The sequence below is a fragment of the Tauraco erythrolophus genome, chromosome 3 (genome assembly GCF_009769465.1).
Source record: "Tauraco erythrolophus isolate bTauEry1 chromosome 3, bTauEry1.pri, whole genome shotgun sequence".
Taxonomy (NCBI): domain Eukaryota; kingdom Metazoa; phylum Chordata; class Aves; order Musophagiformes; family Musophagidae; genus Tauraco; species Tauraco erythrolophus.
In genome coordinates, this window is record NC_141467.1 from 9,206,296 (window position 1) to 9,234,135 (window position 27,840).

A 27,840-nucleotide genomic window follows, 5' to 3' on the forward strand; every position below is an offset into this window, starting at 1 on the left:
GTATGTAGTTTAACATATGACCAACATAATGGTACTAGTAATGTTTCTCTTTAGAGTAAATTAAGCAAATGTTCAGCCTTTAAATATCCATGATAATTTCTCCTGTTGTTTACAAGGGGCTCCCATTGTGGCTATTAAAGAACAACATATGGCTTATTGATATAATGTCAGCTTCTCAGTGTTTCACACTGTGCCTATTCTAGAACTGATGGGTATCTGACGTGCACTGTGGAGCACTGAGAAAGAAAAATATCTTTAGATGTCAAAAACAGTTCCCAGGTGAGAGCCTCACAGCCGGAAGGAGTGAAAAGTGCCCTCTGGCCTTCAGCCATCAATGATTTCCCCTGCCCCTGTGCTCTTCTTCTAAGATATATCAACTTATATTTAGCTGCGTCTGAAAGGAATATCAAGCTTTTAATGCAGTTTTTATGCAAACCTTTACAGCACAATTCGCCCTTAGTTACAGGGTGTCTGAGTGGTGAGAACGAGCACTCTATCCTTCAGAAGTTTATGACAGCCTTTAAAATAATAGAGCTAGAGAAAACTATTAAGGCCACACTTTGAAATTTATTCTAAGATCTCTGGCAGGTTTTGCTGTGATCTTTTACGGCATTACATTCTTGCATACAACCGATATCTTGCCATAAGCTGTCTGTGAAGACTATGTACAAGAACAATATTTTGCCGTTCCTGTTATAGGAGCAGTAACCCCTGACTGAAAGTAAGGTGGAGAAGGAAGGGTGACAATTTGGATTTATCATGGCTAAATTCAGCAGTGCCTGTTTGAGAGTTTTAAGTTTCTTGTTGGGTCATTCCGGATGTGGACGATTTTTTTTTGTTTTGTTTCTGTAATCATTGCTGTTTGCAAATTCTCAGCATAATTCTGCTTTTGCTTACCTAAAGCAGAGTCTTGCTTCTGAAGCCTGGGAAGTGTGACTGGTCTGAGACTGGAATCCATATTGGCATGCATAAAGGAAAATATCCCAGGACTTCAATTACCGAGCTGTAAAGATCTTTTCTTCTTGTTACCCACTCTCTAATTAATTAAAAAAAAATAAAAAGGAAGAACAAGAAGTTGGGAGGGTTATGCTCTATCTTATTTACACGAGTATTCTGGTGTCAAAGCTGTTACATGTGACAGCCTCTGTTATATGGCTGGTTCAAACACTTAAAATTAAACTTGCCTCATGGGGTGTGAGCATTCTGGCACAGGCGATACAGACTAGATGAAACAGCAGCTTCAACTCCAGCTTAAGAACTGAAATCAAGTCAGCAGGTGTCAACCAGCCCTTTGTCCGGGGCACAGGACGTGGCATGGTCTCAGCAGAAGGGCTGCGTTCTGCGTCAGAGGGGCCCCATCATGGAAGGTGCTTGGCAGCCCAGGGGTGTGGGGATAACCTTGCTTAGCCTTTTGGACCAAATGTTTAATGAAATCAGCCCTAAGACACGGTTCAGATGTTTCACTGGAGGAAAGTTGGGGTTTTGGGGGTTTGTTTGTGGGTTGTTTGGGTTTTTTTGGGGGGATTGGAAAATCAAGCCAGGTTGGCCTTGTGAATATCTGTTCTGCATTGCAAACAGTCAGGTCAACACACAGGATTTAGAGTGGCACAAAGGTACTGGACTGCTGGCAGGGACCTTGCAGTGGTCTGCACTAAGCAGAAACAGTGTTTTCCAGAAGCACTGGCTCTTCCATGACCCAATCAAACTTTCTTTGTTGCAGAGTACCTGCAGTATGGCTTACTTGGGGCTGGTCCTTGAAAACTGGCAGACTCAGCTGAGCTTAGCATAACACAAACTATTGTCAGTGTTCCTGTTCCCTCACCCAAGCCTGCTCTGTAATGACTATGTCTAGGGCTAGGAGAAGAGTTTGACTTGTCCTGTCTTCAACACGTTCATCCTTGGAATACCTCTGTAGGTAAGGATCTGCTGAATCTCTAGCACAGAGTTGGGTAACTAATCACATAGGAAACCTGTGACAAAGATAGTACTGAAACCCACTCTTCTCAAAGCCAAGACAAGCCTCTAGGCGTGGAGGTAGCCTTCCTCTCTTTGCCAGTCTTTGCTGTTCTTGCCAAAACTGCCAGTGGCAGCTGTGAGGAAAAAATGCTCACTTTTGGAAAGCCCAGCTCACAGCTCCACTGCACATCAGTTCAAAGTGCGTTTTCATGCTTAGCATGTTTCACTCCTGCCTCTTCAGACATCATGTTAATATTATCACCTCTCATCAAACAATCTGCACGTCATTTGCCAATTGAAGCATGAGTAGGTTGCACGGATTTATTCAGCGAGCGACAACTGCTGCCAAGGCTCTGTGGTCTAGTTGTTAACAGCTGGCTGTTTGGGTTGTGTTCTTGTGAAGTGGAGAGCCTATTTATAGGCGGCAGAACACATGCACATCCTTGTCTGTGCTACTGCAGATCCTGGTTAATCTCTTCTGGTACAAAAGCCTAGCCTACCAGCTAGCATACTGTGTATTACAATTAGCGTGGGAGAGTCTTAGAGGTGTTTTTCCCTCTTTCTGTCGCTATCTTGAAGCTTTGGAGCAGACTGATAGCACAGAGACGGGCTACTTGTCTAAAAACTGGGGGCAAATGTTTGCCTCATAGCTGGTTTCTTCCAGACCACAGAGGAAGCAATCGGTGGCAGCGGTGTCTGACACAAAATGTCATTAAGAAGCCTTCTTGTGGCAAAAGATCTGATTTTAAACAAGGTATTTAATGTATATGCATTGCACCCCGCTCTTTACCCAGAGGAGGGCAGAGTTAGATTTTATTTGCTGCTTGAAAATTAGATGGCAGGCAAAGTATCTGTGATGATAGGAGGCTGGGAGCTGTCTCATTCCTGCTCAAGGGCTAGGGGAGAAGAGAGTGTTGGCTAATACCCAGCAGAGGAAAACCTATCTGTATCTGCACACTCGACACCGTCAGTGAGAAGGGGAGTATGGCCTCGTGCCTCTAAACACCCAAGGGGGTTCTCTCTGGCATGCTGCGATTTAGAGGCACTGCTTCCCGAGTCACTCTCAACACTGTTCATGCTTCAAATGAAAACGCTGTGATTCTAGCCTAGCACACAATTAAGTGCTTAACTTGGGTTTGAATTTTGTAATTAAAGAGAAAAATGAGTACAGCACAATTTCGGATTATGCTAAATAACAGCCTTTTTGTTTTCTTAGTTGCTTTAGTGTTCGTACTATTTTTAGGGATTAGGGAGGGTTGTGGAGGATAGTGGGAAACCAGATTCCTCCCCCTTACCCTTGCTTCTTCCAGGGTTCACACACCTCTGGGCTGCTTTTCTCTCCTTTTGTTCAAGAAGGAATTCCCCTGATCTCACACGTCTTTCTTCGCTGCTCTCTTCCTGACTCACGCTGTTACTTGTTTCACATGTAGGAAGCGATACCTCCCATTGCTCCCGGCCCTGAGAGCTTCTCTGCTTTCACAGTCATGCTGTATTCCTTATTCAGCACTTTCTATGCTGCTGGTCACAATATTTTCAGGGACTAGTGCAGCATTTCAGGAATCTCAGACCAAAGGAAGCATTTGGTGACTGTAAATCTTACTGAATGCCTTGTCTTTGGCCTCTGTAAATCTGTTTCTAGACTGTAAGGATTGTCTTCTGTTGCACGACCAGCAACTACGACAAATCTGGCTTCTCTCTCACCTGTGCACCAGAGTTTTCTACCCATAGGAATGAAGCGTGGGTGTATGAAAGGATTAGAAAATGTCTGGATCTTAGCCTATCATGACTAGCATACATGCACAGACCCAACAGCTGAGCATCAATCCAGGATACACTATAGATGTAGTCATGGGGTCATAGCTGAAGAAATTGTGCTGTTTGGCATTTAGAGGGCTTTTATTATGTCGTCTTTGTATTATCTGATTAGCACTTACTAAACAGGGAGCACTTTTTAGTTGCATTGCCCTGCATTGGCAAATCTTCAGGGACCAGGTTCTGAATGGAGAAACTGGGGAGACTGAAGGAGCTCCTTGGTGTAGCCTTGAAGTCTCTGCCAATGCTGGGGGCAGGTTCTGAGGGATCTTTCTGTTATCCAAGTGACAGAGCTTGTGATTTCTGGTCCTGAAGTAACAGGTTGTCTCTCTTGTGTATTGATGTCTAAATGCATGAGAGATTCACGTAGTGGGAGAGCGCTGCTCTTGTTTGTGAACAAAGCACAAATTAGCTGCATAATTAATAAATGTGCAAGTGTGCTTTGCTTGCCCAACTCAAAATGATTTATTCCTCAAACACTGCAGACGACCAACCAAACAAAAAAAAGTTGGCAGTAGTTCACTTTATAAAATGTGACTCGTTACTTCGTGAGTTGTCAGGGGTGTTTCTCAGGCCTGTTTTCCCACCTCCCAGCCTAGCTGTGTGTATGGGGCACACATGGATGTGAAGTTTCTGCTCCAGTGAGTAGTCCAGGAGCTGCCTTCCCTTTGGGAAGAGTGGCTATCTTTCCCACAAGAAGACTCTGGCTTTGTCTGCAGCAGCAACACGTTCAGTTCCTGAACAGAATTTGCATTTTGGTATTATTCTACTGAATAGGTAGGAGCTGAGATATAACAGATGACAATTTTTTGAGAAACTTTTCAAGGAAAAAGCATTTGCAAACTATTAGCCAAATCTTACAGAAATCAGTCTTTGGCTGCAAGGCTACTGTCTTCAGCCAAGGGATACTGCTGAGTAACGTACCCTAGTAGAGGAAAGGAGAAAGATGCTCTGTCTTGCTGTGCTGCAAGCTGCTTGGACAGAAAGCACGCTTTAGGAATACCTAGAGAGGGAACACGCCTCTGATAAGAGGGCAGAGGAAAGCAGTGGACTGCAGAGACTGGTGTCTGGAGAAATCCAGTTATCCAGCCTTCAAGGGACTGGCTACTGTGAACAGGACCTGAAGGTGGAAACAAATTGTTACAGTGGTAGAATTGCTTTTTTCCGTTTGAAGTGTTACTTCTGAGACTTGCCTTACACAGATATGTGGTAACTTAAGGAACACAGGGACGCTTTGCATTGTTTGACATTCATCATAATACGTCTTTATTTTAATTCCATCACAGAAATTATTCTATATGTCTGAGAAAAAAAAAAGGACAGCTGCTGTTCTGTATTGTACAGAAGGTAAAACAACCTGGTTTGTCCCTTCCTTCCCATCCAGTCCCTTGTCACCTGAGTCCCTGCAATAGTTTGGAAATATCTTCAATATATGCCTGTGGAACAGGAGAACAAAGAAATTCCGCAGGGCACTGGAGTAAGCACAACTACAGACTGGACTCCAGCTAGAATAATGAGGGTATGTGCTTCAGTCTGCATAACTGCTTTTCACAGCATGGTCCTTAAGTGAATGAGAACAGCCTAAGAAATGCACGTGAACTTTAAATTGTTTCAGTCACTTCTCTGTTTATACCTCTCCTAAAGCAGTGTGTACTTCACTAAGTATTATATACTCTGACTGTATTCCATATTCAGACATACAGGCATAAATATTGGTATAGTAGTTCAAACAAATGAGTAGCATCCATGACATAACAAGAATTGGTTTATAGAATCATAGTACAACACCCCCTGAGCATCACCTGTGAAGATCATACATGCGGGGTATATTCTGCACTGACTGGCAATCTACTGCTAGCAAAGGATGCAAACAGATAGGCTCTGGTGCTTTCTGCAGGGCACTATGCCAGCATGATACAGATGATGGGGAAGAGCTGAGCAGATACTTAACATCTCTGTGTAAATCCTCCCTGTTCTGTCACAAGAGCACCTTGTATAAATAAATAAAAGGGATGCAGTTAAACCATGCCAGTCACAAAAAAAAATAAAAATCCAAAGACTGACTCTGGCTGCCTGCCCAGCTGTGCTAGGGTTTCCAGGCTGTGAAGCATATACTTGTGTCTGGGAAAGCATTTAACTTGTGGTCCATGGATGTCTGAAGGCCTGGGATGATTTCTGAAGGATCTGCTAAATGTAAATATGAGATGCAAGAGTCTTATCATGGGACTTACATCTACCCTGCACCTCTAATAGAAAGCGCTGAGACCTGTAAATTGGGCAAAGTTGACAGCTGTGTGGCTGGAGTTTTCTCATTTACTGAAAACCTGAAGATGAAGGAATGCTGTAGGATCTCTGGCACTGAGTGCCAAGACAGCTCTGCCTTCTCTATGTCAAACTGACATCAGTGAGGCTTGACTTTGGTTAGTAAGAGGAGATCTGTTGGCCATTCATGAGTTATCGTTTGTTTTCCTCCCAAACTCCTCATGGAGTTCCTCCTGCCTGGGTGTTGATCAAGCTGCCATCATTGTTTCATACACTGTGCCATTGTATTTTTTTAACTTCTCACATCTGAGCAGGCTGCAAGTTTAGTGTTTTTCCCTGGATGGGAAGTTCTTAAGGCTTTTTAGGCTCCCAGTAGTAGTGCTGATGTAGTGAGAATCTCCCAGTTGCTTAAGTGCAACTTTGCTCAGAGCTGCACAGGTGGCCACTCTGTATTTACAGGTCTTCATAGACAAATGATATTGAAAGCAAGTAAACCTACAGGCTCTGAGATTTTAAGAACCAGTCTCTGGAAGCATGAGAAATACACGGACCCGGGCTATGTGATACGACATCTGGATGTTTTTCCTTGTCTTAGCTTTGTCATCGTGTTGAGTGCTCTTTAGAGTTAGAGACTGTGAGTGAGCTCCAAAACGAAGGCTGTATCTTCTTGCCCAGATCAGTTTGTCTGTAAACAGCCTTTGGCTGGTTCTGCACTTGGGCAGGACCCCTTTCTTATGGCAGGCATGCAGGGAGCACTCAGCAGGGAGCATGCAAGTGGAAAGTTGGGAAATAACAGGGTACAGGTATTCTTAAATAGGTTCAATCAAACGGTGGTTTTTAAATTGTACATGGGCAGATTCTCAAATGCATGTTTTTTGGGAAGACCTTGAAAATAGGAGATGAGGCGGGTTGGTTTGTTGCAAAGGGTTTGTAAGAAGTGAACTTTGCAAAACTGAGGTTGCAGCTGCAGTGCTAATGCGTGAAACATGGGCTGAAATCTCCTACCTTGCAGCTGTAAGAGCTCCATGGTTCTTGTGACCCTCCTGGAGGGAGACAGGACCCTCAGATATGTTTTCTTGGATCTTGGACCTACGGAATTTTATTGGTAGACTCTTGCCTTCAGCCCTGTGGGAGTCATTAACAGAAAACAACCAGCTGCAAGACTGACAATGCAATGTGACCTGGGCTGGTGAGAAACGCCTTCAGCACCAAACTGACCAAACCTCCTCTCCTCCCATGCTCTGACGCAGGTGGCTCAACATGGCAGTTTTCAACAGAGCAGCCAAGCAGCGATGGCTCTTGCAGAGGAGAAAGCACAGGCAGATGGGGGAATGTTTCCAGAGCAGAATTGAGCACCTGATGGCTTTCAAATGCGTGTAAATCTTAAATGAAAATGAAAAACCAGCCTGAGCTGAATTTCAATTATCAGAAGATATAAATTAAAAATAGAATCGAAGCTTCAGATTGAAATGTTCATTTTGACTACCTGGTTTTAACTTCATTACATGAGTTTTCCTAGTGTTTTGATATTGTTGAAATCACTTTACAGCAACAGGTCCCAGCAGATTATAATAACATCTTGTAATATGTAGTCTGTTAAATTAAAGCTTTACAGTAGCAGGATATGGTTTGAAAAAACACTCTTCCAGGAGTCTGGGAACGGGGAGAAAGAATGGGGCTTTTCGTTCCTGGTGGGAGAGGACAGGCAGGCAACCTCGCAGCTGCGACAGGCTGGCAGGGAAGAGGCAGGGAGGTTGCGTGAGCTTCTCTGCCAGTCTTTGACTTGGAGTTGCAGCAGAAGTGCAGGGCAGCCAAGTCCTGCTGGTGTTGTACCTGCAACTTCAAAAAAAGAAATTAATCTCCCCCTTCCTGCCTGTGGGCGTTGAAACCACCCCAGACCTGCCTTCTCCTTCCTCCACAGCATCTTTCCCTGATGGTCCCTTCTGCGCTTGCTGCCCGTTCTGCTTTGCTTCCCTCCACTCCAGTCCCCTGCCTGGTCTCCCTTGCCCCTGTTCACTGTTGTCGGGGTTTGGACTCGGGGAAGAGCCAGCTAGATGGAGGGGTCCCCTTCTCCCCCACCGTGGTTTTGGGAAGGGGGTTCGCTCTTTGGCCACCTCCTCCTCCTCCCCATGGAGGCGCGCCTGCTTCCTGCCTGCTCCCGCCTGCCCGTGTGTTGAGTTTTTATTTGTGCGGAGAGTCAATCCAGTCTTTTTTTTCCCCCTTTTAGCCGGTTCAGCCCCGCGTTTGCTCTTCGTCGCTCGCTGGGGACAAAGCTGCGGCTCTGCCCGAGGGGATGATCCGGACCCCTGGCGGGCAGGACGGCGCGCTCCCGCCGCCGCCAGGGGGCGCGCTCCCGCCTCCCGCCCGCGCTCGCGGCGGGGTTTCGGGGGGTCGCGCTCGCACCTCCGCTGAGTTCATGGGGCTTTACTCTAGGCTTCCGCCGCTGGGTACCGCGGGGAGTAATGTCCTGCCGTTAATTCCAGCTACAGGTAATGTCTCTCTTTTTTTTTTTTTTTTTTTTTTTTTTAAAGTTTTGTAATTTTAGAAATTTTGGAACTTTTTTTTTTAATGCACTTGACTCAGTATCTTGGTGCAGCACGACCCACGCAGCACCCAGGGCAGCATATATGATCCACTGTGCCACTCGGCGCTGCCCCTCTCCGCACGCCCCAGTGCAGGGGCTCCGTACCCCCGAGGTTCTGCCTCGCCCCGAGCTGGCCCTGTGCTGGTTTTCACACTCATGATGTCAAAACCCACGGAAGAGCCGAATGGTGGCCGGGACGAGCAGGCTTCTATCTGGAGGCTACGCTGTGTCACTCGGGCTACAGAGTAGAGTTGAGGGGGGAAAAGATGTCTGCGTTCAGTAGCACAGCTTTTTGTGTGACGTGGGTTTGTTGTGTAGTGATGCTTGGGCACTGAGAGCGTTACCTGCTGATGGAGCTGAGATACCCAAGAGGCCAGCTCTCTAGATCAGAGAAATACGGACCTGGAGGATAATTGCCAAGTTGACATCTATCCAAGTTGTGAAGCACTGCTGAAACACAAGACCGGAGTGCACTTCAGGAAGTCGTCTTGTACGTCACCCAGCTTTTAGGTAGGATCTGTACTTAAACTCTGCCCACAGGTGAATTTCTAACTTAAAACTCTCCAATGAGAAGGATACCATGACCCCCTCAGTAGCTGAGTCTACTATTTAATTATACCTACAGTCAGAAAGGTTTTCCCCCTAATACTTGACTAAGTCCTCTTCGCTGAAAATTACATCCAAGGTAGTACACGAACAAAGGGTTATGTGAAGTCTTTCCTTGTTTAAAATAACCTTTTACATTTTGGAAACCTATTACTGTCTCTCATCGCTTCTCTTTCTCTCACTAAACAAACAATTGTTTTAACCTTTCCTTTTCGCTAACGTTTTCCAAACCCTTTCAATCTTACTGCCCCTTTCTCTATTCCCTCTAATTTACCTACATGTTTCATAGTTTGCCGCTCCAAAGCGGATGCAAGGACCATGTAGTTGCCAGCGTGACATGTAGTGATTATACCTGCCCTGGATGCCTGCAGCACGCACTCACAAAATCATCGGGAGCATTTCTACATTTGTTATTGCGTGGGGTTTTTTTTTCAGGCTGGTGTCCTTACAACAACGTTTTATATTGGAGGGAAAAAATGAGTTTTTATGCCTAGATAAAACCTCTTCCTAAATCACCTTGTTTCGAGTAAATACCTAATAAAATTAAAGTGAATCTATATCCCTCATGTGCCATAAAGCGTTGCTTAGGGCTTGAACAAGGCTATCTTTGTTCAATTAGTCTTTAGCACTTTAAAAAGGAAATCCTGAAGGGTTTTTTTTTCCTTCTGCATCGATACAAGGTTCAGCAAGATTTCTCATAGCAAAGGTTAAAACAACACGTACCTCTTATCTGCTGCTTTCTTTGGAATTTCCTTCTCTTGTGAGCACTATGAGCCTCAGGTCTCAGAGGGTATGCTCCGAGTTGTTTTAGTTCCCTGCTGTCCGAACTGAGCATTCAGATATTGCTTGCAGGTCCTTCAGTCGATACACCTGATCCTGTGCCTCCTATGAAACAGAAGGGTCCGTACTCTGTGAGGGGACCTACGTTCCCTTGCTCAGAGTCAGTGGATGTCGAGTTGGTGTGTTTGCCTCGAAGGTCTACCTTGCCTTGCTCAGGGGCTGTGGCAGGGACTTTAACTGGGTTGTAATTGGACTTTAGGATGTTCTGATGAGTCACTCCTGCTTTTTGGACAGAACAACCAGTCTGTGTAAATCTGTTACACACCAGTGCCGGGAAGGGAAGGCTGACAGCTACGGATGACAATCTGTCGCTTCTCAGTTCCTCCAGCTCCTAGCTGCCCTCCCTGTGTTGCTCACGCTCGGTGAGAAGGCGGACCTCCTTTGCTAGTGGCTTCCCTCAGCTAAGGCAGAGCCCCTGGATCCCTGGGGAGCTCTTAAGGATGTACAGTACGGAAGGACATTGGCAATAGACTGTTGCTGAAGCCAGAGGAGATGAGAAGACAGTAAGCAGCCCAACCTACAACTCCTAGGCTGAGTTCAATGTTTCATGGGGCAATTGAATATGTGCTTTCTGGTCTGTCCTTTCAATGTATATTTTTGAATTAAATTTGGTATTTTTTTCCCAGCTCTGTGGCTGTGAGAGCATTACAGAAGATGCAGTACAAAGCAACAAGCACAAATGACCCTGCGTTGTCTCCACATGCACTTAAGAGCTCACACAGGAACATGAATATTTCCCATAATTGTGCTTGAGCTACGGGGTCCTCTGCCAGCGTTTTATGCTGCTTTGGCCACCTCTGCCGTCACTGTTCCGGTGTGCCGAGCAGGACTGCCAAGTGGCAGCCATGGGCCTGAGCTAGACCTTGCCCAAGAGGGCATCTCTGATCACCCTTTCTTCAGAGGACCAAAGGTCCTCTTTGGACTGCTAGCTATTCATACACGGAATTAAGATACTCTTTCTCAAAAGTAGATTTGATGTATTTATATACATCTTTTTGGGAATTTTGTTTAGCTTGTCCTCTTGCCACATGCTAAGCCCTGTGTTGATGTTTGTAGCATCCCAGCCATTTGGATGATGATTTCTTTTTTCCTGTTGGCATATTGCTGTGTAACCCACCAGGCACAACACTTCATCTTTAATTTTATCCACGGTTTAAAAATCTTCTGTGTCTGTGTAGATATTTAGAGTAGTGACAAATCTGCCTGTTACATTCTTGCAGTGTAACCACTTTTACCTTGTGCTTTATTCCGGGTTTTACTAATTCATTTTAGCAAATGTAGGTGCTGCAATGGGAAAGTGGCTTGTTAGTACCCTTGGATTTTAGTCAGACACTGCAACTGGAGATTTTGTGCCTAATCTCAAGGAAAAAGACTGTAGCCTGACCTGTAAAGGTACCGCTTCAGAGCAACAGTGCTGTGCAGGGGAAGAGGAGGGGGGGAAAAGGACAAAGAAATGGGTGCTTGATAATTCTCAAATAGAATTATTTCCTTATAATGTCAGGCTCACTTTTTATCTGATCATGCTGCTGAACCACAAGGTCTTAGTGTGTATATGTGTGTGTGTGTATATATATATATGCATATGTGTATAAATCTGTTCTCATAATACGAAGAAGAGGGTGCGTTTTTTTTTCGCCATTATTCTTTGAGATTTCTTTCATCCTCTGCAAGCTCACGCAGGGATCATAGAATCATAGAATTGTCTGGTTGGAAGAGACCTTCAAGATCGAGTCCAACCATTCGCCCTGCACTGTCAGGGTCTCTAAACCATGTTGCTCAACACCAAATCCACACGGTTTTTAAACACCTCCAGGGATGGGGACTCCACCACCTCCCTGGGCAGCCTGTTCCAATACTTCACAACCCTCTCTGTAAAGAAATTCTTCCTGATATCTAACCTAAATTTCCCCTGGCGCAACTTGAGGTCATTCCGTCTTGTCCTGTCATTCATAACGTGGGAGAAGAGACTGACCCCCATCTTCCTACAACTTCCTTTCAGGTAATTGTAGAGAGTGATAAGGTCCTCCCTGAGCCTCCTCTTCTCCAGACTAAACAGTCCCAGCTCCCTCAGCCGCTCCTCATAGGACAAGTTCTCTAGACCCTTCACTAGTTTTGTTGCCTTTCTCTGAACCCACTCCAGCACCTCAAGGTCCTTCTTGAAGTGAGGGGCCCAAAACTGAACACGGTACTCAAGGTGTGGCCTCACCAGTGCTGAGTACATGGCGACTATCACTTCCCTGCTCCTGCTGGCCACACTGTTTTTGATACATGCCAGGATTCCGTTGGCTTTCTTGGCTGCTTGGGCACACTGCTGGCTCATGTTCAATCAGCTGTTGACCAGCACCCCCAGGTCCTTCTCTGCTGTGCAGCTTTCCAGCCACACTTCCCCAAGCCTGTAACGCTGCAGGGGGTTGTTGCGGCCCAAGTGCAGGACCCGGCACTTGGTCTTGTTGAACTTCATACAGTTGGCCTCAGCCCGTCGATCCAGTCTGTCCAGGTCCCGCTGTAGAACCTCCCGACCCTCAGGCAGATCAACACTACCTCCCAATTTAGTGTCATCTGCAAACTTGCTGAGGGTGCACTCGATCCCCTCATCCAGATCATTGATCTTTAAAGATGTTAAAGAGAACAGGTCCTGACACTGAGCCCTACAGAACACCACTGGTGACCGGCCGCCAGCTGGATTTAACTCCATTCACCACTGCTCTCTGGGCCTGGCTGTCCAGCCAATTTTTGATCCAGTGAAGCATACACCCGTCCAAGCCATAGGCAGCCAGCTTCTGCAGAAGAATGTTATGGGAAACAGTGTCAAAGGCTTTGCTAAAATCGAGTTAAACAACATCCGCAGTTCTTCCCTCATCCACTAAACGGGTCATTTTATCATAGAAGGAGATCAGGTTGGTCAAACAAGACCTGCCCTTCATAAATCCATGTTGACTGGGCCTCATCATCTGGCTGTCTTGTACGTGACGCATGATAACACTAAGGATGATCTGTTCCATGAGTTTACCTGGCACTGAGGTCAGACTGACAGGCCTGTAGTTCCCTGGGTCTTCTCTCTTACCTTTCTTGTAGATCAGCGTCACGTCATGTTTGCCAACCTCCAGTCAGCTGGTACCTCCCCTGTTAGCCAGGATTGTTGGTAAATGATGGGAAGTGGCTTGGTAAGCACTTCCACCAGCTCCCTCAGAACTCTTGGGTGAATCTCATCCGGCCCCATAGACTTCTGCACATTTAAGCTGTGCAGCGGTTCGCTTACACAGCTGCACAGCTTAAATGTGCAGCTCGCTTACAATGGTGCGTGTGGATGAACACGCACCATTGTCTGGTGGGGTAGGTACTCCTCTGTACCCAGTACAGAGACACTGTCCAGTTTGCTGAAGCTAATGTGACGTGGGCAGCCCTGCTACTCACAGGTTACGGAGCGAGACAAAAAGACTGAACAACTTACATAGGAGAGTTGTAGAAAAGCAGGTAGCCATCTCATATATCAAACTAGTATCCTGGCCACTGATTGGCCTTTATTTTAATCAGTAACACTTTTATAAGTTCCTGTAATCGGTGTGAACAACCTGTGAACGCCTTTGTTCTGGAGAAGGGAGCATTCACCTCTGAAAAGAATGAAGTGTTGCTGGAGGGTGGGTGGAATGCTTGGTGGGGGTGTTTTTACTGTTGCTTAGTTTGGCTTTTGGTTTTATTTTCATCTTGATTTATACTCCTCTAAAAATTCTCTCCATATCCTGGCTCTAGTCTTGATATAGACCTCATGGCTTTTACATTAAATTTATTTTAAATCGCTTTGGTTTTGCGGAGTCTTAGTACCCAATTCAGATATGACAATAAATTTGATAGAACTCTGAAGAATTTCTTAATTTATAGCTTCAAATGCAGTTAGCATAAACTTGTAGTTTTCAGTTAAAAAAATATTAAATTTTTGATTCTTTTCTATTTTCCATTTCTGAAATAATAGCAAATTTACTAGTGCTCATTGTATACTTAACCCTGTTAAACACTGACTTGCTGTGTGACTGCCTGCACAGTGCGGATACCAATATTCCAAGCCGAATGCCTTTCGGTGCCATGGTTGTACATCTTTTGGTGTTCTGTCCCTAAAGGTGAGCCCTCAGGGAATTTCATAATCTGTCAAATTTGTGTTTCAGCTTTAGGCTTAGTAGGCTTCAATTCTGCAGACAACACAATTTGAAGATGCTGAACTTCTTTCTGTAAGCAGGAATGGTTTTAGTGATATTTCCAATCAGGAACACTTTGGAATTAAAATAAGAGTAATAATTGTCCCTCCTGACACACTTCTTCCTGTTTGCCAGAATTTCTGTAGAGAAATTGTTAGAATTGTTAGACATTGTTACCAGTTTCTAAGTGTTTCAATGGAAGCTTTAAATACAATAGTCAACTATTCGTCTGAAAGAATGGTTTTGCTATGTCTTTTTTTATACTATCCCTGTAGAAGACCACAGACAGCAGAGAGTAATAGCAGAGCTTTCCTACTTAGTCTGAAACATTTGTGAAGAAGAAAGATAAACTTTTTTTTTTCTGAGGCTCTAACTTTCCAGTTTTCCTGTTAGCTCTCTAAAGTGTGTTCTCTAAACTTCAGTTTGTTCGAATTCATGGAAATCTGCAATCCATGTTGGACGTACAGCTATTAAGCCAAGCAATTCTAGAAAATATGGGGTTGAAATCAATATAGTGTGAATAGAGCAACAAAATCTCTTAGAGGATTTTCTCGGAAACAATTCAATCTTAATTCACAGCTTCTTGGTGTACATAATTAACAGCTTATAGTACTTTCAAAATAATTGAATGAACTATATGACATGGTGTTTTTTTTTTCCCCCCAGCGTGCAAAGGTGCAACTTTCCTCTCCGATCTGTCCGGAAGACTGTATGAACCATATTACAGAATAAAGGCAATGCCTTACACAATCTCCTAGTTCAAGATGACAGTGAAAAACAGAAATATAATTTCTGCTTGTTTCACCAAAGTCAGCATTTGAAGTACAGGGCTACTTAGTAAATGAGAGGCTGAAAGACTCTACTGAAGAAAAATTTTTTGACTATGTGTATGTCTGTGTTCATTACCAATTTAGAGAGAAAGCTGCTGGGGTTGCTGTGATGATGAATGATTGTGTGCTATAGTTGTATGTGCTCAGCTTATGATTTTTGCACAGAAATATGGACAGTGCATGAAATGTATCTATTGTTATTTATTTTTAAATGTTAATGTCTAATTAGCAGACTTAATTACTTTGCTTCTGTTGAAAGCAATAGTAAGGCTTCCAATGTATTGCCTTCTTTTTTTTTTTTTTTTTAGTACTCATTACAATGTTTCCTGGCATTCATCAACACTTCTAAATTACTAGGAAGAATATGATTAATCATTCACTTCCTTTATGCTTCCTACCAGACATACACAGATCATTGCAGGCAAGGTGAAATAAGCCATTTCAAATTTTCAAAACATGCTGCAGCTAGTGGAAAGTTGGAGTAAGCACCAGTTTAAACAATCTATCAACAGATTATAGTAGAAAAGGTAACTCAGTGTCTGATTGTAACTGAGGATCTGATGACTAACAGTTGATGAGTTGTCTTTGAGGAAGGATTCCTCTGCTGCTAAGTCAATAAAAATCCAGGGAAGGAGTTTATGCATTTTGAGTCCAGCCCAAGTGTGTCTCAAAGCAACTTGAGAAACTGGAGCTCAAATGTCAGAAGCCCCAAATTCTGAGCCAAACCTCGAGAGCTGACAGTCCTATGTTTGCACTGGGATTTATTTGTGTTTGCTGGATTAAATAGGAATTCTTATACATAAAAGTTCTGTTCAGGCCAAAAAGGAACAGTAAACCAAATAGACAAGTTCAAACTACAAAGATCAGAGTTTTCATCTTTATTCTGTAAATATGGAACATTTGGAAAGCCTTGCGTAAACTGAGCTTCTGCCAAGTTTTCTGAAATAGTTACCATCTAATTTGTCTGCATTATATTTACTTGGTAAAAATGCAGATTGCTGTGTTTTTGGAAGTGAGAGCTTAACTGTGAACTGCAGCATGTAGGGACAGAAAATACCTTCTCAAACGGTTTGCAGCAGAAGTTTCAACTGTCTCCTGTCCTTATCCACCCATGCTACTTCGCAAACTCGCCACTGGAATGAAAGCATCCCCGGCAGTCAAAGAACAGCAGCCAAACACATTCAATGTGCTGCCCCATGAGGAGGGGAGGGAACGATCTGGCCAAGAACTGAGTGCGAGTGAGGAGCCTGATTTCTTCTGAAAGGACGAAACAATCCTTTTATGTCCTTGTAGGAAAGTAACAGCTTTCTCTCTTTCCCTCTGCAGTCTCCTTTTCTAGAAACTGTTCTTCAAAAGAGCGTAGTGCAGCATCATGCTTCAGCCTCTAAAATTCACACCTGTGGCTATAGGAATAAGAGTATTTTTGAGTTATTGCTTAGATGAATAGCAATAATAAAAGCCTATTAGCTTAAAAAAAAAGCACCTTTGAGCATTGCCATTTAAACATAATATGCATTGTTCTTAATAGTTATCTCACCATTTTAGTGTGGTAATCATCTGCCATGTTTCACCCTAGATTCTAGGCTACAAGAAATCTGTGCTAAAATGAACATAAATTTGCCTCAGCAAAGGCTTCCAACTGAATGTAAGCTACAAAGGGTTTCTTTTAAGTTGGATATGAACTCCCCCCTTCCTCTGAAGGAGAGAAAAGAAGTTCTGGAAGCTTGGTTGCTGGTTAGAAAATTTAATAATGTGAAGCCTTTTCAGTGTTCTGGTGTTAAACACTGTATTTTCAGCTGCTGCTACTTAAATGAAGGGATATCGTTGCTGAATACTTGCTGAAGACCTGTTTTCTCTGTTAAACATTTGAGTTGACCTTAACACATATGGACCAACTATACCAATAGCTTTTTTTTTTTTTTTGTCTGACTATTCCCTTCTTTTTATTAATGCTTAATTATACAATGTCATTAAGTCTTGGAGGGGTAAAACCTGGCTGTTGTAATGGAAGTATAAGCAACCAGGTAAGGGAGAGTGTCTGTCCTCACCTTGTAACTGACATGGGAAATATTTGAGCTTGCTTCAGGCTATGGGACTTAGACTCAGCTTGTTGAAGGCATTTGGCCAAAGATAGTCTCACACCTGTGCTCTGAAGGCCAGCCATGGAGGTGCAACAGGAGAATGACAGGACACGTAGATTCCTTGTTTAGTCCTGTTATAGCCCAGGTACATTACTTGTCTTAGCCTGCACTCTTTAAAGTTAAATCTTGTTCCTTTATATACCTGGTAATAAAAGAAGTTACGTGTTTTAAGTACTGCAAGTGTTCTAGAGGTAGATCCAAGTGAATCTCCATATGGGAGAATTTCAGGGAGTTGTGTCCCGTGGGCTTTTAAAAAAGGAGAGAGGGAGGAGAAAAAAGAGAAGGAATGCAATCGCTGTGTTGGCCATGGAGGAAGGGCTATTGCAGGAGGGCTGCCTATCAGACAGACCGAGCAGGTAATATGTTTGTAGTGGCGAAGGCATAATAAACTGTGGCAAATTCCATGTATGGCTCATTGCGATACCTCAGTCTGGGTTAATTAAAGAGTTTGAGGAAAAAAGACCGGAATGAAAGCCTCTCTCAGCAAACCTAATTCAAAGGAAAGCAGAGTGCAATTCAGTACCTTTTGTTCAGTCTGACGCTTCAGCTGCCGAAAGCACGGCACCCTTATTCACACAGAGTACAGTCTGTGGAAGGTCCTCTCGTAAGAACCACGTGAAGCAGCCTATTGTTGGGTGCAGTTGTGTGTTAGGTACACTTCGGGGTTATAAACGCTGCTGAGATGTTCCAGCGTTACTTATTCTCAGATCACTCCGATATTGATGCGTTCCCTTGTGTGTTCTCTGTTTGTGACCTATTTTTGATGAGTTTCACATCTGCTTTAGCAGCTCTTTGACAACCAGAAAACAGAGCTGTTTACTGAGTTTGCAGCTGCTGCTAATATCGACGCAACTAGCCAGAAATGACTGTTTTCTTGGTTAGCTCATCCTGTTGAATGAACCTCTCCACAGGGTTTGTTACGAGTTTGTTTCAACTGGAATGCTATCAAAAGTTCCCACATCTGTGAAACTCTCATACTTCAGCCTTCCTAGAAACTCAGAAACATATGCACCTTCACTAATTCCAGTAACTTTCTTATATTTCCCACGGCTCAACTACATCAGCTTTTCACAGATAGTGAAAATGTGACAGCCTGTTAAAAATGGGACAAAATTCTTACTGTCGTTAGTTAATACTAATGTTACTGACAGCTTTGTGCTCGAACGGAGTTTTTAAGGAAATGAGTCTTGTGATCTCATTTAAGGACACCGTTAACTAATATTTCATGTTGTGGTGTTTTATTATGGTAATGGAATTGCCTTATTTTTCACGTTATTTTTTTTTTTGTGTACAGATGAGGTTTGAACGGGTGAGGATGTAAATGAATCGTGCAGTAATACGTGTTTCCTTGCATCACTTTTGGATGCTCTCTGAGACTGGCTTGCCCACAGTGCATCATTTCTTAGTGAGGCTGCATCCTTTAAGGCTGAATTCCTACCTGCACTGTCGTCTGAGTGTTTGTGGGCACTTTGGTACTCTTGCACTTTGTTACTCTGTGGATTAGTTACTCCTACTGATCAAAGAGATTACTGGACCTTTGTGTTTAGGTGGAAGAAGTTGCAGCTGTGTGAAGTCTGGACACAGGGTTGGGTGTTCTTTTTCCCTGTTTTGTAGTTAGGCATTGATTAATAGCACACTATTGCAGGGAGTCTGTGTGCACTGCTGGAGGCAAACAGGTCTCAGGCGCCGTGGAGCGATTAGCCTGGGGACACACTGCTACACACACGTACAGTTCCAGCTGTATGGGCCTGTGCCTGGAGACTGCCCTTTCTGGTTTTGAAATACTGTTCAGAGGTGTTATTGATCACCTCCCATGTGCTCACGTTTTTAATAATTGTATTTCCTAAGCCACATCTTGTATCTCAAAAAACTGTGAAGCCTTTCTATATCCTTGGGGCATAAACGTTACAGGTTAACTGTGATCTGAATTACAGGTGTGGAAACAAAGGCAAAAAGGGTATAAAAGATTTTCCGAAGTCATTTCAGTGCATCAGAGACAAAATTAGGCAAAAAGATTTCTGACTCCCACCTATGTCCTACTCTTCCAGCAATTTTCATGCCTCATTCAATTTGGGAGCTTTTACTGTCATGGTATCTCACAGTTAACTTTCATTTCTTAATGGTTTTGAAGATTGATTCCTGTGTGACACCCCCCTGCCCCCACCCCCAGCTCATTCCTAGTTGTTAATGAAGCATATCTTGAATTTTCTTTGGTCCACTGTGACACTTGCGATGGTGACTCTAAAGTACTTTCTGATCTCTACCTGCTTATTCTTGGAGAATGATAGAAAATGTGCTGACCAGCCTTTGCTGTCATTTTGTCAGCTACAGCCAACAGGAGATCCCAGAACATTTGTATGAGCTCATCTTAGATGGACTGAAATGTTTAATTGCTAATATGCTTTTCAGTTCGCATGGTTTCAGTCCAGATGACCAGTGTTGTGTGGTGGCTTAAAAGCATTCATTGTGGTGGATAACTAAACTTGTAATGCCATGTTTGTTTGTACTCTGATGGCAAGAGGAGATGCTAACAAGGTGAGTCCCCATTGTAGGACATGGTGTTCCGATAACCCTATAATCATAGAATGGTTTGGGTTGGAAGGGACCTTAAAGATCACCTAGTTCCAACCCCTCTGCCATGGGCAGGGACATCTTCACTAGACCAGGTTGTTCAAAGCCTCATTGAACCTGGCCTTGAACACTTCCAGGGATGGGGCATCTACAACTTCTCTGGGCAACCTGTTCCAGTGCCTCACCACCCTCAGTGAAAAATTTCTTCCTTAGTTCTAGTTGAAATCTCCCCTCTTTCAGTTTAAAGCCATTTCCCCTTGTCCTGTCACTACACACCCTTGTAAAAAGTCCCTCTCCAGCTTCCCTGTAGGCCCCCTTTATGTACTGGAAGGCTGCTATAAGATCACCCCGGAGCCTTCTCTTCTCCAGGCTGAACAACCCCAACTCTCTCAGCCTGTCTTCGTAGGAGAGGTGCTCCAGCCCTCGGATCATCTTCGTGGCCTCCTCTGGACCCTGTCCAGCAGCTCCATGTCCTTCTTGTGTTGGGGACTCCAAAGCTGAATGCAGTATTCCAGGTGGGGTCTCACGAGAGCAGAGCACAGGGGCAGAATCACCTCCCTTAACCTGCTGGCCACACTTCTTTGGATGCAGCCCAGGATATGGTTGGCTTTCTGGGCTGCAAGTGCATGTTGTCGGCTCATGTTGAGCTTCTCATCAACCAACACCCCTAAGACCTTCTCTTCTGGGTTGCTCTCTGATTTCCACTGATGTTAAAGGAAACCTAGATGCACAACCACCCTCTCTGGAACTGTATTTATTCCACCTGTCTCAATACTTATTCTGGGAAGTGAAGTCTTGTTCTTTTGCAATGTCTGCTGCTTTTGATTTGATGTAAGGGAAGCCTGGATGAGTAGCTGATACTAAGCTTCTAAATTTGAGGTGGCTAATCTGTCCAACATGAGTCTCACCTGAATTTAAGGCAATACATAACGTTGGTAGAACAAGTGGATTGCAAGTGGACAGCATGGAGTCAAAAGTGGACAACGAAGTGCCCTATGTTATCATTATGCAAGTCTCAGCGTTGCCTTGCCTTCCTGAGAGGTAGGAAGAACTAGAAATTAATCCAGTCAAGACAGCTGTTTGTGGAGGTCGTAGTATGACATGAACACAGTGCCCTGACCCATAGATTTATTGCCAACACATTACTGCTCCTACATCTGCGAGTCTCCTCTAATCTTTCCACACCAAAACTCATCTTTTGTTCCTTTAGTTTTCTTCCTCTCTGTGAACTCCTTCAGGCTGTAGAAATGACAGGTATTCGTCAAGGTAGCTCTCTGCCTCCTACCAAGACAAATCTGATAGACTCTTGACGCCCTTCTGTATAGACAGGAAAATTTCTTTCATGGTTTCATAGGGCTTTGCTGCTGTATCGTTTGCCAGCTGCGGTAGGGCAGCATATCAATTGGTAGGTTGAGACCTGTGGTCTTGACCTGTATATGCTCATTAGGTCCCAGGGTGGTTGCTGGAGGGGTCTGTTGAACAGTGCAGGAAGAACAAATGCTACAATACAGCAAACATCTTTGTGGAGAAAGTCACTCAGTTGCAGAGCAACCGGGGTGAGAAGAGACCACTGGAAATAGTCCATACCCACTGCTCAAAGCAGGGGCAGCTCTCCCCGGGACCTTATCCAGCCACATTCTGCATATCTGCAAGGATGGAGACTTTACACCCTCTCTGGGCAACCTGTGCTGGTGTCTGATCACCCTCTTAAATAGACACTTAAATGGGAGTTCCCTGTATTTTAATTTGTGCCCACTGCAATTGGAGAGGAAGAGGCAGCTGTATTAGGTGGATTTTAGCCAAGTTAGGAGAAAGAAAACAAAGTATTAGGCTGCAATAAAACAGGGAATTCGGTAGCAAAAATGCCGAATTTCTGTCGCACAGTACAAATCAGCAGATTCTACAAACTGGAAGGGGGGAATCCTTCCAGCCCCAACTGAGATAGATGAGGTAGTTCACACCTTTCAGAACTGCAATTTAAGGCAGCCTGAAAAATGATGGAGAGCGAGCTATGTCAGCATATGCTCGGTGCGTGTTCCCAACTTCATCTGTACATGCGAGTGCAAGAAAATTCTCTTATTTTTTTCAGAGACGTGCTGGGCGCTGGTCTCCACGACAGTTCTGTGGTGATGAGTGAATTCCACAGGAAAGCTTTAGAGCCACAGAACATATAAAGTCTGGAACATGGATAAACTGGTTAGGATAAAATAGAAACCAGCAACACCCTCTGCCAAAATCTGAAGTGAAATGAATAGAGGTTCAAAAAAAGTTCATTCAGTACGCCTGGCTCCTTGTTTCCATCATTTAGGAATAATTACGTTTTTGTCACTAACATTGTTTTTAAATGTCAATAGAAACCAGACAAGTAGATTTGTAAACCCAGCCCTGTCATATTGAATGTGTTAGGTTTTCCAATAACAGGCTCTTCTAAGTAAGGCTGAGGAAGCACTAAAAGCTCAGTAACTAGCACTCGAGTGTCAGGAAGCTATTGAAATAGCTTGTTAGGCTTCATGACAAGTAGGTTGGAGTATAATTGGCCTGGATCTTTGTGAAGGAGCCGGCAAGCCGTGGTTGAAGAGAGGACAGTACCCAAAAGTTTGAAGGCCAGATGATTTGTGCAAAGGGGATGTTGGAAGGTTCGAGGCAAAATAAACAAATGGGGCTACCCACAGGGACAGCGTTAAGCTGAGACCAAAATGCTGCTGAGCCTGGTTTCTAAACATAAGTCTGTGTAACCAAAGAAGGCATTTTCAGTTAGTGTTTCTTTCTTTCCATGCTCGGGCCAAGGAGCCATTTTCTGTTACCTAATTCACCACGTTCTGACCCAAACATTCCTTAGCCTTTTGCCTAGTGAGACTGTGGTCTTCCTGCTAATCCAGAGCAGTGTGTGATTCTCTTCTTGCTGTCCTAGATGGGGTTTGTTAACTCTGTTCTTACCCCTCTGCTTTGATATTCTGCTTAAATATGCCTCCTCCATCGCACCTATCGTTCATTTTCTGTTAGAAATCAGAAGAATTTTTGTTCTGATGTCTTCTACTCGACTATCTTGGGTACCTGGGAAATGTAAGCTAGCTTCTGGCAACACAGATCTGACTAACGAAACAGACGTTTTTCCATGTTCTTAGATGAACCATCATGGCTCGAGCAACGAGATAAATAAGTGAATAAGAGGTTGTGCCTAGCATTTACAGTTTTGAATGCAAATTTGAAGATGTGAGCTGAGCGTTACCAGATGCACTGATAACTTACATGGCTTTTCGAGGCCTCCTTGAGCTATAGTGTAGAGGTGTGTACCTAGTCTTATTCGTATCAGCAAGGGATTGAGAGCTCTCCAGGAATTTTCCTTTAAAAAAGCCCTTAATCTTCAATGGAGATGCGTTGTAAAGAAAATGTAACTCTAAGGGACAGCTTGGACTTGTACTAATCACTGAATTCAGTTACTGGGGTTTAATTGTGTATAATTCATAGACCTGTCAAAATGCAACAGAGCTTAAGTTGTCTACTACTTAAAAACTAGCTTCTAGAGGCCCTGAGCATAGGTATCATCCTTAGAATATGTCAGCTCGAGAGAGAGTCCCTCGAAAAGCAGATTAGGAAGCAGTTATAGCTAAGCAGTTGTTATAGCTGTTGACGGGTAGCTGGAGAATATTCCATTACGCTAACTCAATTTTCCCCAAAGGATAGGAATATTGACGCTTATTTCCTTTTTTACAGATATGACAGATCTGGGATATGTAAGACGAGAATAGGGAAGCAGGAACATTTTAAAAACCAGTGGCTTGAAATCCTAGCTTTCTAATACCTTTTTGAATTATATGTATACATTCTCTGTCTTTTGCATAACATAGCTGGCTGCAAAAGAAGCAACTTTCCTGTTAAGGTTGTAAATTACCAGTGACTGTTCCAGATAATCTCCTATGAACATAAGATTACTTTCCCTAATTCCTGCTGCACCTTCAACACATCACCAGGCATTCGCTAAAGAAAGGTTAGTCCCAACTCCCTTTGCAAGCGCAACATCTCTGAGTCACTGTAGATGTTCTTCATGCAATCTCGTGGTCCCTGAGCAGTTCAGAATAGACCGACTCATTCCAGTTCTACCAACGTATTCCTAGCTGAGTCAGGGAGGACACAGAGCCTTTGTGTAACCCTGCTATGGTGCAGAAAGGTCGCTGTTGATAAACAATACCAAATGGCAGTCATCAGATATTCATGCAGGAAACTTACAATAAGATAGGAAAGAAGCTTTGTCTCCAGCCTCTATGGAAACTGGTCTGATCTGCCTGCTTTATTACACCAGATAAAGGCCCAGTTTGAAGAATGAAAAGAATTCCATCATTAAAAACCAGAACAAAACTAAATGGTAACATGGTCTATCCAGAATACAGGCAACCTGACAGGTATCTGCTATCTAAACCTACAGTCCTCCAAAGTCACATACTGTGAGGTATAAGGAACTATCCTGCACAGCAGTGCATGGCTACACCACAAAACAGGGCCAAATTTCTTTATTCTATGTTTGTATATATCACATCTCTTTGGATACTGTCCTCTTACTGAGTGCATTAGCTAGAACCTTGTTGTGCTGCTTCGTTATGTGCTAATGGACCAGGTGAAAGTCCCAACTTTAGAAACTGTCATCACTGAACTTCAAAAGCATCATCTTCTCCTATCTCATGGCTCGGGAATTCATATTCTGCTACTGACCTACTCACTGACTTTTCTATAACTGCAGTTCTGTTATGGTAAGTTGAAGATTTCCGTGGAAATCTAGGATTATCTTTATTTTTTCTTTTTCACTTGGTACATTTCCAAAGGGCTTATTTGAGAATTTTACTGGAGCGATAACAAAGTAATCTCAGAAAAGCATCTTATTTGCTGATTGTGTTGTAATCATCATATGCCCATCACAAAGTGTGTATTTCTCATCTTAATAATCATCTCCTGGCACAGAGGTTGGAGTCAGGGAAAACTCTTGCGTAGCTAACCTTGGCAGTATCCAATGTGTCTAGTGGGTGCCAAGTGGAATGTTCTGTAATAAATCATCTTTAGCTGAAACTTTGCTAATATAGCAAGTAAAATACATGAATATGTTATTTTGGCAAAAGCATGCTGTCAGAACCTAATTCTGGTTTTCTAGCCTCTAAAAATGCAGGTGGTACATATTAGTGCTGAAGTGAATGGTTTGAGGAGGAAAGAACTTAAAGTATCCTAAATGCAGGTTACTTGGTGTAGATACTTGAAACACTACTATCCATGGGAAAATTTTCCTTTTTTCTTTTTCTTTTTTAAATCACTCAACTGCAGACATATTTCTTCCTCTTTTTATTGCCACTTCTTTGTGGGGAGCATAAGGTTTTGAAAATTTGAGAAATTAACTTGTAGTTCTGTAGAACTTTCACTAGCTGTTTGGGGTGTGATTTGCACTCTTAAAGACATAGATAGGAAAGAGAACATTTCCAGGAATTAATGTGACTTGGATTAATCAATGTTGCTGCATGTGTTCAAATCAATTACTTAGAGGAAATTAAAAAAAAAACCCAACTGTTTATAGTACCTAAATACAGTATAAATAAAGCACTGATCTCCAAAATTTGGAGAAGTATTTATCTTAGCAAGATTAAGTGAGTTCACTTATTTTCTTTAAGGGAAACAAAACTAGTATTCTGGCCCTTTTCTAATCTTTTTTTAAGATGAAATTTATTCTTTATAAAAAGAAAGAAACTGAATGGACATAGTTGGTACTAAAGATTAAAGTAACTTCCTACATCTGGTGAGCAACGATTTGTTTATTTTGCACACTGATAAATTTTGAGGTAAAATGATTTCTCTGTGTCCAGTTTCTCTTTTTAGGGATATTGAACAGTAAAAACTGAGTTGGAAAAGACTTAAGAAAGGTTGTGGGGGGGAGATGGCAGAGAAAATTAAGTGAACTTTAAGGTCAGTGTCATAAAGATACCAACTTAACCTAATTATTGCTTGCCCTCTGGAGAGGGGAAAATCTTACACAACTACATTAAAGTTGAGAAAAATGAGAAGCTGAAGAGAAGAGGAAATTGTATTAGTCTCTGAGGTAGATTGTGTTGTACAGTTAACAAATGATGGTCACTTACATTCCTTTAAAAACAACCAACCAACACAACACAAAAGCATCGAAGTCATGTAACTGAACAGGAAAAGGCAACTATAGAAATCTTGCACTGTAGCCAAGAAAGTGAGGTGGAATATTACTTAATATACAATTGGTTTCTCTTTCATAGGAAACCAAAGGCTCTCCACTAAGAGGAACTTGTTGTTTACAGGTTTGGAAAGATCTGTTCCATACCCTAACAATTACTCAGTAATCTCTTTATGTTGATGGCATTATAAAATCTAAAGAGTGCCTCACCAACCGTTTTCCCTGACTCAGCTTCACGTTCTTGAGTGCCCAAGGTTATTTCTAGGCTGACGTGCGGTTCAGCAAAGAGAAATTCTTAGGGAACTGAAGAGGAAGTCTCTCTCTGCCATGCTGTATATCCTGTACGTTCGTCTGAGCCACAGGGCTGTGTCATCGAGGGAGAAGAGCACTGGGGAGAGGTGCTGCTTGGACGCCGAGTGTGAGTCTGTCTTGCTGGCTCGTAGCCTGACGGCTTAGCCTGTGCCTTCCCTGCCGTTGGGCAGCACCTGGGTGGGTTTCTCTGGGAGATGGATGTTAGTGGTGCTGAGCCACGGCTGGAAAATTAAAGAGTCAAGGGAGCGTGCCTTCACCTGATCTTTGACATGGTGGCCAAGTGCAAAGGGACCTTGCTCTTTGATATTTTTTTTTTTTCTACGGCAATTGGGCTTTTTTTTCCTTGAGTGGCTTGGCTTTATGCAAAGCCTCTATGCTCTTTCTTTGTTCAGAAAGCACAAGATGTTTTTTGATTCATGCGAAAGTGCTCACGCTGAAAACATTTCCAGAGTACAGAGCATGGAAGAAGTACAAAATTAAAGTCCTTCAATGTAAAAGTCTACATGAAATGAAGGATATTTCTGCAACTTTTGATAACCAGGTTGTCCTTCAACTACTTCAAATCCATTCTGGGAAACTTCAGTCGATGAGCACTGTTAGACCCCTCAGTCTCTTTGCTGGGAAGAATGCCCAGCAACATTTTTACAAGTCACTATCTCACGGTTGAAATGTGCTTACCAACGGCACTTAAATTACTTGTCTGTTGCAAAGTAAAATAGGTGCATGTAAATCAACAATTGTTCATGCACTAAATACGCTATTTCGTCTTTCACCTATGCTTGGACTTGAAATGCAGAGCTGTACAAGATGCTAATTTTGTCACATTTGTGGAGTAGCGTGTACATTTCCGGTATTTACCTTAAATTTTACGCATAATACTTAGCGTACTTTCTTGCCTTAGTTATTAGAGGAACGGGGCAAGAGGTATACTGGACTTAATACCATGGTTGCTGACTGCTTTGATTCCATGCATTGATGGGCTAATAATACTGTTGGATTTCTTGCAAGTGTTTTTGGTGCAGAATGCTTGAAAATGATTAAGCAGAAATGTTACTGTATAAGACACCATCATCTTTTAGCTAAGCCTGATATGAAGAGAAATGAGTTATTTGCTGCTGCACTGCTTTGAAATGCAAGAACTTAAAATACAGGCACTGGTTTACTTTGCCTTTTGTTAGACTGAGAGCTTTAGAAATGTGCAGAGCAGAGAACACAGACTCTTTTTTTTTCTTTTTTTTTTTTTTTTTCCTCTTTTAACAACCGAGGGTTTAGAGTGGCTGCCGACGCAGGAGGAAATACCATTAGATAGATACAAGAAAAGCCGATATTCCACGTTATTCGTGCAGACAACTAACATTTGAAACTTGCACGAACTGCTTCCACTTAAAAGCTGTCAGTCACGTTGGTTATAAAAAGCCCAGAGCACTTAGGGACTGTCAATCACCTCCCAGAAGAGAGAGCTGACATCTTAACATTTACTTTGCCAGTATTTACTAAATGCAGAAAACCAAAGGGTGAAGATGCAAATGCAAACACACATTCTCACTGATGGTATAAT